This window comes from Bactrocera oleae, chromosome 4, assembly GCF_042242935.1.
Source record: "Bactrocera oleae isolate idBacOlea1 chromosome 4, idBacOlea1, whole genome shotgun sequence".
Lineage (NCBI taxonomy): Eukaryota > Metazoa > Arthropoda > Insecta > Diptera > Tephritidae > Bactrocera > Bactrocera oleae.
This window is the reverse complement of record NC_091538.1, coordinates 73,148,700-73,160,996: the sequence shown is the minus strand read 5'-3', so window position 1 is coordinate 73,160,996 and position 12,297 is coordinate 73,148,700. Positions and strand designations below refer to the sequence as shown.

General features: G+C 33.2%; 1 protein-coding gene across 7 annotated transcripts in view; it reads right to left on the bottom strand.

Moving 5' to 3' along the window:
- The window catches only part of tn (tripartite motif containing protein thin), a 32,365-nt gene extending 25,513 nt beyond the window's left edge, over positions 1-6,852 (bottom strand). For 3 of the 7 annotated variants that reach the window (XM_036367611.2, XM_036367609.2, XM_036367612.2), the window contains exons 1-2: positions 6,437-6,851; positions 211-324 (exon numbers count right to left, since the gene is read on the bottom strand). The gene's annotated coding sequence lies outside the window, so the exon portion shown is untranslated. Of the gene's footprint in view, positions 1-210; positions 325-6,436 lie in introns of all 7 variants that reach the window. The other 4 variants (XM_070108638.1, XM_014247842.3, XM_036367601.2 and 1 more) reach the window with 4 other exon arrangements.
- Between the last annotated feature and the right edge of the window lie 5,445 nt (positions 6,853-12,297).

Below are 12,297 nucleotides of genomic sequence, written 5' to 3'. Positions count from 1 at the left end.
AAACGAGATTTTGAAGTAGAATGTGAGGAAAACAACTACATAACCTACAATTCCTTCTACAAGGTCTTGCACATCAAACTTACAACTAACTATACCGATATAATAGATATCATATTATATACATATATATGGTAATATAAATGCATACGAGTATATGATATTATAAATATATAATATATAGTACTTGCGTAGAAAAATATGAGAGCTTACCGTTACTTTTCTGAGCACTGAAATTTGTATAAATGTGTTTCTTAAGCCTCTTGCTATAGTTGTTTATCCGAGGCACCCTTAAAGGGGCCCTGTTTCCTTTGTTAACTCCTTATGCTGTAAATAAGTTGAAGAAAAATAAATGATTGCGTTCAAATTACTTCATTAATTATTTTATATTAGTTATTAAATTTCATCAAAGTTAAACCTAAATATTAAAAATGGAACTAAATCTTCAATTTGAGCAACATTTCATATATTTTTTAATTGAGTGTATAAACATTCCCATTGTTGGAAAATTACATGTTTTGCGGGGAAAGGAAAGAAAACCTTTCGAAATTTTGCCCACGCAGTGCCATAACATTGTCCGCTTTTGTACACGTCGCCGCCTACACCAATTCGCCGCAACAACATGAAACGTACCAAAACACAAATTATAAAATATTATTATTGTACAAAAACAAAAAAAAAATTAACTTAAAAGAAAATACTCTTGTTAAGAGAAGAACGAGGCAATGCATTAACAGGCGAGCAGCTGTCAATTCTTCTTCTTCAGCTGCAATTCAATACAATTTACTTATTTGTTTTTCTTACGCTGCTACTCTCGACGTAGATGAATTGGGTCCAGCGCCCTTGTGCCAAAAAAATGTTGAAGCACAAACGGATCGGAAAGACGGCTGAAGCGTAAGTTCATTGGTGTGAAAAAACTTGTTGAGAAAAAGAACACAAAATGCCACGCTTGTGAAAATACAAGCTGACCCACTTTGAAGGCCCACAAGGCGCATCCTTCCGTTAACAATATGGTAATATGGAAATCGAGTTAAAATTGTATAACACATGTGTTTGTATATGTATGTGTAAATCATAAAAACGACCGCATGTCACTTGTCAAATATATGATTTTTGAACTTGTCAAATTGGCTGTCAATACCACACCATACATTCACAAGTACATATGTACATATAAATTCGTGCATTTGTAACGCTTTCCAAATATAGTTTTCTTTATTTCAGCGGATTCATTCTGCAATAGAGACTGTGTTGCTCTACCAAGGAAGAAGAAAACTGCAACTCATTTTGTTTCTCACTCGCAAAAAACGACAAGCTCTTCATTTAAACGAGTCACCAGATAGTGGATAATTTGCTCTTGGAGCAGCACTCCCAGCGCTGGGCTTGGTAAAAGCTTGTAAACTATAAAAAGAAGACTGGAAGAGGAAATGTTGCTAATCCGTGAGTATTTTTACAGATTTTTGAACTCAAAGCCTAAAAGGTGGACAAAGGCTTCTGCACAGCTTTCAAGCCATTCCCTCAATCAGTTTTAGGACTCTTTTTATTACTCTATTTCATAGAATGGACGAAGTCTAATTTGTCAATCTCACGCCCGCTCATTGGCCCAAGTAAATACACAAAACAGAACTTTGCTGGAATTCACATTCAATGGGCTAATTGAATATTATTTGACTATATAAGTAAATTATTCCCTTTTATGCATTCTCGTTTGTCTCTTTTGCAATTAAACGCACAGGACTTAAAAAGAAATGCGTCGGTATGTACTTATAATTGAATATGTGTCAATTTAAATGTACCATAAAAAGACGGAAAATAAATATAACGGTTTAATTGTGAGTTAAATGTATCCACAGCGCTCAGTTTGCGGTGGCGATTTTCAGAGAAGATGCCTCATAATTAAATTAAAATGACATCTATACGCTTATGACTGCTTGCACAGATACGTAAGTGTATGTATGTGTGGGTGTTGACACATGAGTGTGCATTTACGCAATTACGAACTGAAAGTTAATTTGTGAATGTGAATGAAAATCTTACACAATACACACACGCATATATATATATATACATATCTACTTATATATATATATTTATATTTAAATTTACATTTCTTTATAAGTGTGGTTGTATGTGTGTTAGTGCTCATTACTTCCTTGCTTCTTTTGTTCACTTTTCAGTCAACTTGTCCTTCCCAATGCACACACGTTATATAAATATGTATGTATGTAAAAATGTGTTTGTTTTACGCAGTGCATTAATAAATATATGATATACATATGTATTATATGTAAGGGTGTGTGTGCATAATAAAAATTTTTATTTCTGAAATGCAATTACAGCCATTGCATGTGCGCAAATTGATAGTAAAATCAGTTTATTCACCAGCCAAACATGTGGCACTTGGGCATAATAATTTCCTTCATGCAGTGCCTTTTTATCAAAAATGATGGGCATAACGGTTTACAAATATGTCGTTAAATATAAGGGAGACTTCAGAAATTGTCACAATAAAGGCTAAGGCCAAAATGCATCACAGCTACCAATAGAAGTAAATACTATTCAAGAGACTTGTTTCAAGCGTTTATCCACTTTAGAATTAAAAATAAATCTATATTATTTTCCGAGACTTGAAGTTGATCCGGCAGTTGACTGAGGAATAAGTGATAATAATCGCGAATTTTAAGCTACTCTCAAGTGTAAATTAACAAAAAAAAGAGTTTCTTCCTGGTTAAATCAATTAATATGAATTCTTCAAAATCTCCCACTGAATGCTTAAGGAATTTATTTCATCCGTTATACCATGAGTAGATAACAGCATCTACACTTCCCAACGAGTTTGTTTTAAACTAAGCACACATGGAGTCAGTAGGGCAAAGTATGCATCAATAATGCGTTATTTAACATTAACATATAATATATCTGTTATGTATGCGAAAAGATTATCCGACTCTTTCAGCATCACTGAAAATCGGACCAAAGTTTTTGAAGTTCACAGTCTAATTAATGTTTCGATGAGGTCTCTACCAGCTTATATGTGTTGATAAGGAAGGTACTGGGAAGGATAAGTTTGTTATAATATTCTTATTTATGATTCTCTCTCTCCGCAGTTTCGAGTTTATAAATTCCCAAACAGTAAGCATGCAATGAACTCTCTTGGTTGAGAATGCGCTGACACATGGAAAACCCTCTTTCTGTCTCTCTTGTTATTATCACATCCCAGGAATTTTTATTGAGAATATGCAGCGAATGTCTTTCAAATAGAAAATTTTCTTAATGCCGTATTTATAATGACAACAAAGCAACTTCAAAGTCATGCGTTTCGGGTCAACAATAAACAAGCGCATTATTGGCGACTTAATAAAAACGTAATTCCTCTCAAATTAATTTTACAAGCACAGGCCAAGGCGAATTTTCACATTTTGCCATATAGTATTTGGAAAACAACAACAGCAAAAAAGGCATGTCAGTGTGTGACGCATATTTTGCACAGGTATTTAGTTAAATGAAGAAAATATTTATTTTAGAGACATGCTCAATAAGAAAATTCAACGGCGTTCCCATTTCATTAAAATCAGTTTAATTTAATTTTAGTTAGAATAAATTTTTATCGTCAAGCTACAAATGCCTTCCTATAATCTCACTTATGAGAAAATATGAAAATTTACATATTACAAATAAATTTTTATTTTTTTATATTTCAAACCAATTTGGCTTTCCTGCAGGTATACGAGTAGTTACTTTAGCTGCAGGGCATGCAGAATTTAATAGAAAACTAATAGACTTAACTTGATCAAAGAAAGATATTTCAAATATCAATTTGAGAATAAATTCAATAAATTTGATTTATTTGAAACATGCGCTTATTATATTTGCTTGTGGCACACGCGAGTGCAATCATCTATACATACTGCAAACATGCAATATATTTTGATCTAATGCGTTTGTTCGACTTTCTCTAGAAAATTTTCAGTGATATTTTGCATGTACACTCGCACGCACACGCATACATAATTATAGCAATACTATTTTAAAAAAGAAAATTTAAAAATTAAGCTAAATTTAGAAATTTACGTATCGCAGACACAGTCCACAGTCGATGTCATAAATATTGGCACCAGCTATATGCGTATAAGTAGAGCGGACAAAAACGAATAGTGAAAAGCTGGTTGAGAAGAAAATAAAAAATAAATACAATTGAATTATTAAAGAGATGAAGAACAGACAGGGAGATGAGGTAAAGAAATTAAAAATTAGGTATCTGTCTCTTTCATTTACTTTTAAACAATAAAGTATAAACGTGAAAAGAGGATATAAATAAATAAAAAGAATTACTGTGAAAATGCCGGGGTAAGGCATCACATAAGAAACTGAACACAGTAACCAGCCATATAATGACTGTTCGACAGATGAAATTATAGAATACGTATATTACAGTTATACAGCCAGGAACTAAACATAAAAATTATTAAAAAGGTTAATTATCACAAATTATAAAGGAATTCTAAGAGTTTTGAAAGTTTTAACAGTAGCTTAAAGTTAACTTCACAATTTTGAGTTGAGAAAAAATTAAAAATACAAAAAACACAGCCGTTTCTCACATTAACACTTTTTTTGATTCTGGCAGTATGGTCGTATTTGCATTTCCAATTTCTTCCACACATATTTAGTATTTTCTTTTTTGCCTAAATGTATGCAAGCGTTTTCTAAATTACCACAAATAATATTCAAACACAAATTTTTAAATATAAAATTATGATTAGTTTTTCACGAACTGCGAATGTAAATGCTGAACAGATTTTGAAAATCGCATGTGGTAAGTTGTTTTTTCAAATTTCTGCTGTTATTGAAATAAATAACAGCTTATGAAAAATTACGGGGAGTAATTTCCCTATCGCCTTAAAATAAAACTAAGACAATTTGGATACATCATAAGGAAGACTATGGATCATATTTATTTCATATTTTATATTCGGATAGCTTTAGAACTCGCTCTGTTAGACAATCTGCCAGCCAAATATTATACTTTATTATATTAAATATATTTAACATGAAAAATTTTTTATACACATATTTTACGGCTTGGAAGCGAATCATGAGATCAATGCATGCTGAATGTGATAAATCATTTTTACAGCTTTTGTACGTTCTCACAAATTTAATGGGGCGAATAGGCATGAAAGTGATCTACAAAAGCGAATGTTGTACATGGTCTGAAAATATTGTAACTTGCTAGAGAACGATTGTCATTTCAAAACTTTTTATTTTCATACAGGGTGACACTTAATGGCGCGCGTGGCTGAAGGCAGCCCACTTTTTAGTTGATAAGTTGAATAGACAAAGAAGTGTAAATTTCAGCTCACTTTTTTCTATAATTTGAGTATGAAAATTTTGGTATGTTTTAAAATTACAAAAACTATTATTATTTTTTTAAATGACCGGAATTATTACATAAGCGGAATTATGTTATATATATATGTAATTCTAACTCATCAATTTGGTAAATTTTCTGGTGTATGTATAATAATAAATATACCCTTAATTGTTCAAAATTAAAAACAAATATTATTCGCATAGTTCATAAGGATACTTCGAAGATATTTGTCGGCGTTATCGTAATATACAGCATAAAAAAACTTCACAAAGTGCTGGCCTCGAAAACCTTATTGTCACTTTCTAAATTTGTTCTGTTATTTTTTGGCACCATTTTCTTTGCTATTTTTATTTTATTTATACTTTAATTATTTTTATTATTCTTATTTTTTATTTTAATGTTTATTTGTTGGTTTAATAGAGATATAAAAGTGAAATGCTTCCATGGCATTCGTACACATTTCGTTCCACTGTTTTGTCCGCGTTCGCAATTCTCACATGCTTTTAATTCGTATTCATGCTTCATGCTGTCATTTCAAGACCTATAAATATCCACACAAAGCACTAACGTATAAAGAATGTGTGAAACAGCACTGAAAATACACTCAAAAGCGATGTGCTAAAATTACCGTAGTTTTATTTTCATTATCTTTTTTCTGTGCTACTATTTCGGATTTCGTTTTGCACACTGAACGTGTTCCAAGTTGAAGGATTTGCGTGGTAAAAAGTGAGGAACACTTCATATGATTTTTAACACTTTCACATTATCTTTATGTGTATATATGTACGTTTATATACAGTATATAACTGTATATTTAATCGTTAATTTAAAATAAATAAGAGCAGAGAAACATTCTTCTTTTTTATAGAGCGCGTAAATTTTATTTATAATTTATTCAAAATATTTTAACTTTTTTATTTATTTTTAGGCGGCAGTGGGCGTATAATATAGATTTTAGCTGCGCACTTTTACATAATCACTTAATTTCCTCTATATATTGTAGATTCGCTTGATTAAACGCAAGTGATATTCCTTTAATTTTAGTATTAAGAAGTAGGGATAGCTTACTTTTCGTTGATTGCTGAATCATCTAAAGTAGTTTTTAACCGATTACTCTCACAGGCGTCACAACGCATTCGTTAGACCCTTTGATACCTGCGATGACAGGGAAGGGTACTGCACTTCGTGGGTGTTCTGTACGAGCTGTTGGATGATTTTATTTGAAAATTGATTACAAAACTTTCACTTTAATAAAAAAAAACATTTAATAAGAGCGTCGAAAGCCATGAAATTAAATTTGTAGAAATACCGCCACGTATGTTGTAACGCACACGCGCGCTCAGGGCCCGGGAACACAAAAATTCTAAAATTTTCTTTTTACTTTGCTTGCCGTTTCTTCGTCCGAACTTTCAAAACGATCACCAGAATGCGAACTTTTGTCGCGCAGCCAAACGCGGCCGCTCGTACACTAGAAATGAAGAAATATCGCAGACGGAGGAGACCGCCTCGGGAAATTTGGACAGCGTCAAGTGTGTGGAAGCGTAGCGCATAAAGCTCACAAGGCATCTTCATGTATACACATACATACACCTATACACATATGTATATGCATGTGGAATGGTGGCGTATATTTTTGGTGGCCCAACAACATCTAATATAGAAAGATGAATGTAGATCTATTAATTATGATTCTCCTTTTGCTTTATTATTTGTCATGAGCCAAATGCCACATATTACAGAAATACTTTTGTTGTCCGAAAATATAAAGGCTCATATAATTATGGGTCTTGGACATGCAGAAAAGAAAGTCAGAGATCACCTCATTTAAATAATAATTGATCACCTAAAACAAAGAGTTCCAGTAGGATATATGCATATGTATCAGAAGTAATTACTGATAGCTGCGAAATGAAAGCCGTTAAATGACATAAATTTGCTAATATTGGTCTGCTACTTTTCTCCAAAGCTTCTTCACAGCTAAATATATATGTATAAATAAGCATATTAGTGAGCGATTCTATAAACAATATATTTTATTACTCATACGCCTCCGCATCCCAAGGTTCGTATGAATAAATATGTCTACATGTAAATATGTGTGTCTAAATATGAATGTGTGTTTGTGTACACATGTATTCCTTTTAAATGTTTCAACACTGCGAGATGATGTAGGTGTTGAATCGAAAAAAACATATAAACAACATAGGACGAGCACAGTGGTCAAATAATGATTTCTTCGTTATTTAATCTTAAAAATCGATGGATATAAAATCTGCAGAAAAAAATAAAATCGCGTTATAATGTGAAAAGGTTATTTGAATATTATTGAACGATATTCATGTGATCTCTGAAAATTTTATAGATGCTTAAGGGGGTATTCGAGTCTAAAGTCATGAATTTTATGTAGTTTTCAAAGTGTGGTAAAAAAGAGGCAACCAATATTTTTACTATAGATTTTATTATCAGTTATTAATTAATGTTACAAGTGTACAAAAAAAAACTAAAAAAAACAAAAGTTAAAAATTTAAAAAACTAGCAGCTGATGTAGTGTGGGGTCTCAAAAAATTGGCACATGAGCATACCGCTGACTTCAACCCTCCAAGTCATCTAAAATAAAAAAGAGTTTATCAATCTATCAATGATGTCGCAATTGTATAAACTAGCGATAACTAAAAAAAAAATTTTTTTGACAAAATGGCGACTGTTTGAAAAAAACAACATTTTTTACCATTTTATTATTTTGTCGTACTTTTTTTAAAATAGTAAACATTTTATTTTAAGGATGAGGCTTGTTTATACTCGAAAAAGGGCTTTAAAGAAGATTTTCTAAAAATTTCAAGTAAATCGGTTCTGTAGAACTTGAGAAATCGTGGGTATCGTATTGAAAAAGTCTGGTCTGAGAAAAACGCATTTAAAGTTTCGCGTAAAGTCTTTTGTTCGCTTAGACCCAGCCGAACAAGGTTGAAGGCCGGGTCAGTAAAATGTCTATGTCTCCGAAAATTATTTAAATTTTCAAAAATTCTCTCGTAAACATATTCTTAAATAGTTAAACTTTGAAAATATGAAAAAAATGGATTTTTTTGACAACAGGTCCACAAATAAACAAAATATATACAAATAAATATTTAATAAGTAGTATTTTATTCTCTCAAGCATCACTTTGAAAAATTACTCAAACCAAGCATGAATTCAGGCGGCAACTCTACTAAAGAGTATGATTTTTCTGCAAATGTTTCGTTAATTTAACATCGAATGAATACTCATCGTTATATCGACATAACAGTTATCATACTTGTATATACAAAAATATGGTATATGAATGTAGTGGTATTAATTCAGCTAAAAAACATTTATATGAAAAAAAATTAAAAAAATTTAGTGTGCGTGAAATGAGTAGGCAAATGTATCCACATACTTGTATACAGATTTAATAGTTCTTCGGTCGATTATAGTACACATTAATTTTATCATATAAATACATACAGACGACTACTCGCCTACTATAAACCAATTTACCACGCTTTATGAAGTTTTAAGTCTAATTTTATTACATGTTTATGGAAGATTTTAGTGGAGGAACTATCTAATTATCATAAGCTCTATCTATACTTATCTGCTATGCCCTTCTGCCTCCCTAAACCTAATGTGCTAAATGAAAAGTTTTCACAGTCGGAATTCCAAGGTCACATCTATAGTAAGCAAATATTAAAAGAGAAAGTAGGTTTTGGTGATGTAGTACGAATATTATTGCATTAAAAAGTATACGATATTAACATTTTCGCCTGCAACACACAGCCCTACGCATTTACCCACAAACGATAGTGTCTCCAAATTATCTAAATTTTAAGCGATTTCTACATGCAGGTTCCATTACATTTTTACGACCCCTGGATGAAATCCTTAGTACTAAAACTATTAAATTCCCTAATGTCAACTTAAGCTTTTCAAATAACTACACGCGCAGACAGTTATGTACCTGTACTAACGGAAAATTTGGCATCACCGGATATCCGTTCATAATTGCGAAGCATTAGCTCACTCACATGTGTACTCCCTCGTACAGTATGTGCGCCATGTGTGTAATTACCGGCATATTAGTATGCAGATCTGTGTACGTCTGTAGAGCGCAAACCCATCTACACAGCTGTCGCCACTACTGTTACTACAGCGCATTTCGTGGCTGTAACCGGAAACAATTTGTTAACTTTCCACCAGAAATTCAACCAGGTGAGTGCCTGAAACCAACATATCACTTCGCAAATAGCCACACACTCACACTTCTACATACACACACATATACGGACATATGTGTATGTGAATGTGCGTTGAAACTTCACGCCGTAAATGAAGTCATCACAAGCTGCCGATTTGTTTTTGCTGTCAGGTGAATAGGCACACATATGTGAATAGAGAGGGCCTATTTCTCGGCTCCAGTGAATTTTGATGTTTTCGGTTCTGCTTTCTAGCATATTTTCCCATGCTACTGATACATATGCCATGCATGTATTATCAATCATTGCATAGTCCCTGATATCCCAGGAGAGCTCCAGACAATTAGCACCACACATTTGTTACATAATTGCCATAGAATCCTTCTTTCATCAGTAAAACCGTTATACCTACGTCATTAAGTTTTTGTTTTTCTGATTGACGTTCTTTCCGACTCTCCACTTTTCACAGCCAGTCAGTCGAACCGCTCAACCCCCGTCTGCCAGTAATTAATCACTGGATTGCAAACTATTTTTGGTGTCGGCATTTAATGCTGTAAAGCCCAAGTAATTAGTGCGTTAATGGAGAAAACATCTGACGAGAAAGATATTTACATACCAACATTTCCACTTAGTTGGGAAAATTTTGGAACGAAAAGTTTAATTGAAATAAATCACAAAACTTGACACTTTGTACTCCAGCTCTATTTTATTAATACAGAACCATCTGTTGGAATTTTACCCGGACTGTCGAAAATAAATATATTTCCACGTATTTTAACACAAATCTTTAGTATCGCCATCAAAAGAGTGCGTACAATGATGCCAATGCTTAATCCAATTTTGCACACAATTGTTGTAAGCCTCGGTAGAGATGGTCTTCTGCAAATTTTGATTTTTGAGTTTCGGCTATTTTTTGGAGCACCATTCACTAGATTGTTCGACAGTTTCTACGTTGTATCCATAAACCCACGTCTCGTCACTAGTAATGAGGCATTTTATGAATGTGGGATCCTCACCTACGCTCTCAAGCATCTTTTGGGACCCCTACCTGACGTAATTTTTTCAAACGATTCAGGGGTATTATTATTTCAATTGACATAAAAACTTATTGTTTAAAATAATTAAGTTTCGCCTTAAAGGCGTCTACCACATCGCACTTCTATTGAAATTTGTAACTTAAACATTTTCCAAAGTGAACGCCCCTCGACAAAAAAAAAGACCACGATCGAGAAAACATAAAATGTCTTTATTTATTTGTCGATATATTAATTATTGTTCAGATATTTATTATCCAGAAGTACCCAGTTCATTTGCTACTATCAAGCCAAAGGCACATAATTCGCAGTCAACGCATACTTACCCTCGTAGACACTTACCATAGATACTTACATTGGTAATATTGTCAGCTCATCGCGTCTGCAAATTCAAATTTATCTACAGTAAGCAATAACTTCCCGTTACAGCGCGCTTTGCTCGCAAGTACTGCAACGACTCCATCACTCACTTAAACTTGCCACTTAGAATGGTATAAATTTCTTCACTTTATTGAGTCACAATTTTTTTCGCCTTCACTTAGTCTGCGCTTCATATTGTTTCGCTAAGTATGAAACATTTAGTATTTGCTAACAGTAAAAGTAATTTACTTTCTCGGAGAATGCGTCAAAGGACAGAACATGGAAAATTGCGACACAAAGGTTTAATAAATATCATGATACTAAATTGCATGAAACACAAATTTCTTTTAATAGGTCAAAGGCAATGCGGTTGGGAGCAGCAGGTCCAGGCATACGCTTCTTGGTATTGAATTAATACAACATAATGAAAGTCAACGGTAAATATAAGTTCACAATAAAGCAACACATAAGTAAGCGTTTGGAACGATGTGAGTGAATGCAGTTCTGAAGAAATTAAACATTTATTAGGCTCCTTAATTTTCTGGGAAAGCTTATGTTTATTGATTAAATTTGATGAACAATTCATGTAGACTGTTTGTTACATGTACACAGTTATTTCATTAAGAGCTAAACAGGTTATAATGTCATGTGACAGAATAGTTTCGGAGATTCTAAATGAAGTGCTCAAGCATAAGACTAACACCTAACGGACCAAAAACTAACAGATGACTGCATTCAAAGCCAAAACTAAATCGAGACTATAACAATACGACGTCAGTTATGAAACTAGTGAATCCTAATGGCTTAAGCCACCTCTAAACTACTTTGTTGGATTTCAAATTTCATGACCACCACAAATATACGTATGCTAGTCTAAAAGGCAACCAACCTCTAAGGGGACTTTATCGAGGTAACAAATACAATCATGCCGCATTTTATAGGAGCATGCTCATATGTAGCAGTGACCTTGATAAATTTACGACAATTAAGGCATATCTGAAATTTCCATTTTAACCACATCTGAACACTTCCTGTTTATTTCGACATTTGTTTCCTGCGGTTATGTGCTTGTAGCGGCAGCAACCCGAACTAATGCTGATGTTTATAATTAAATAAATGCAACAATTTTCCTGTTTGCTCAGCAATAATTCAAACAAATGTTAGCAAATGAGCCACAGTCGTTACCACCAGAACGCAATTTATGTTTACCATTTGTTGTGGTACTTTGCGGAGAAGGTATGGCGCTCGAGACAGCTGGTAGGCCGCAGAGGCTTGACTAAAAATACAAAGATACAGGGTGAGACACACATTCAGCACATCAGCA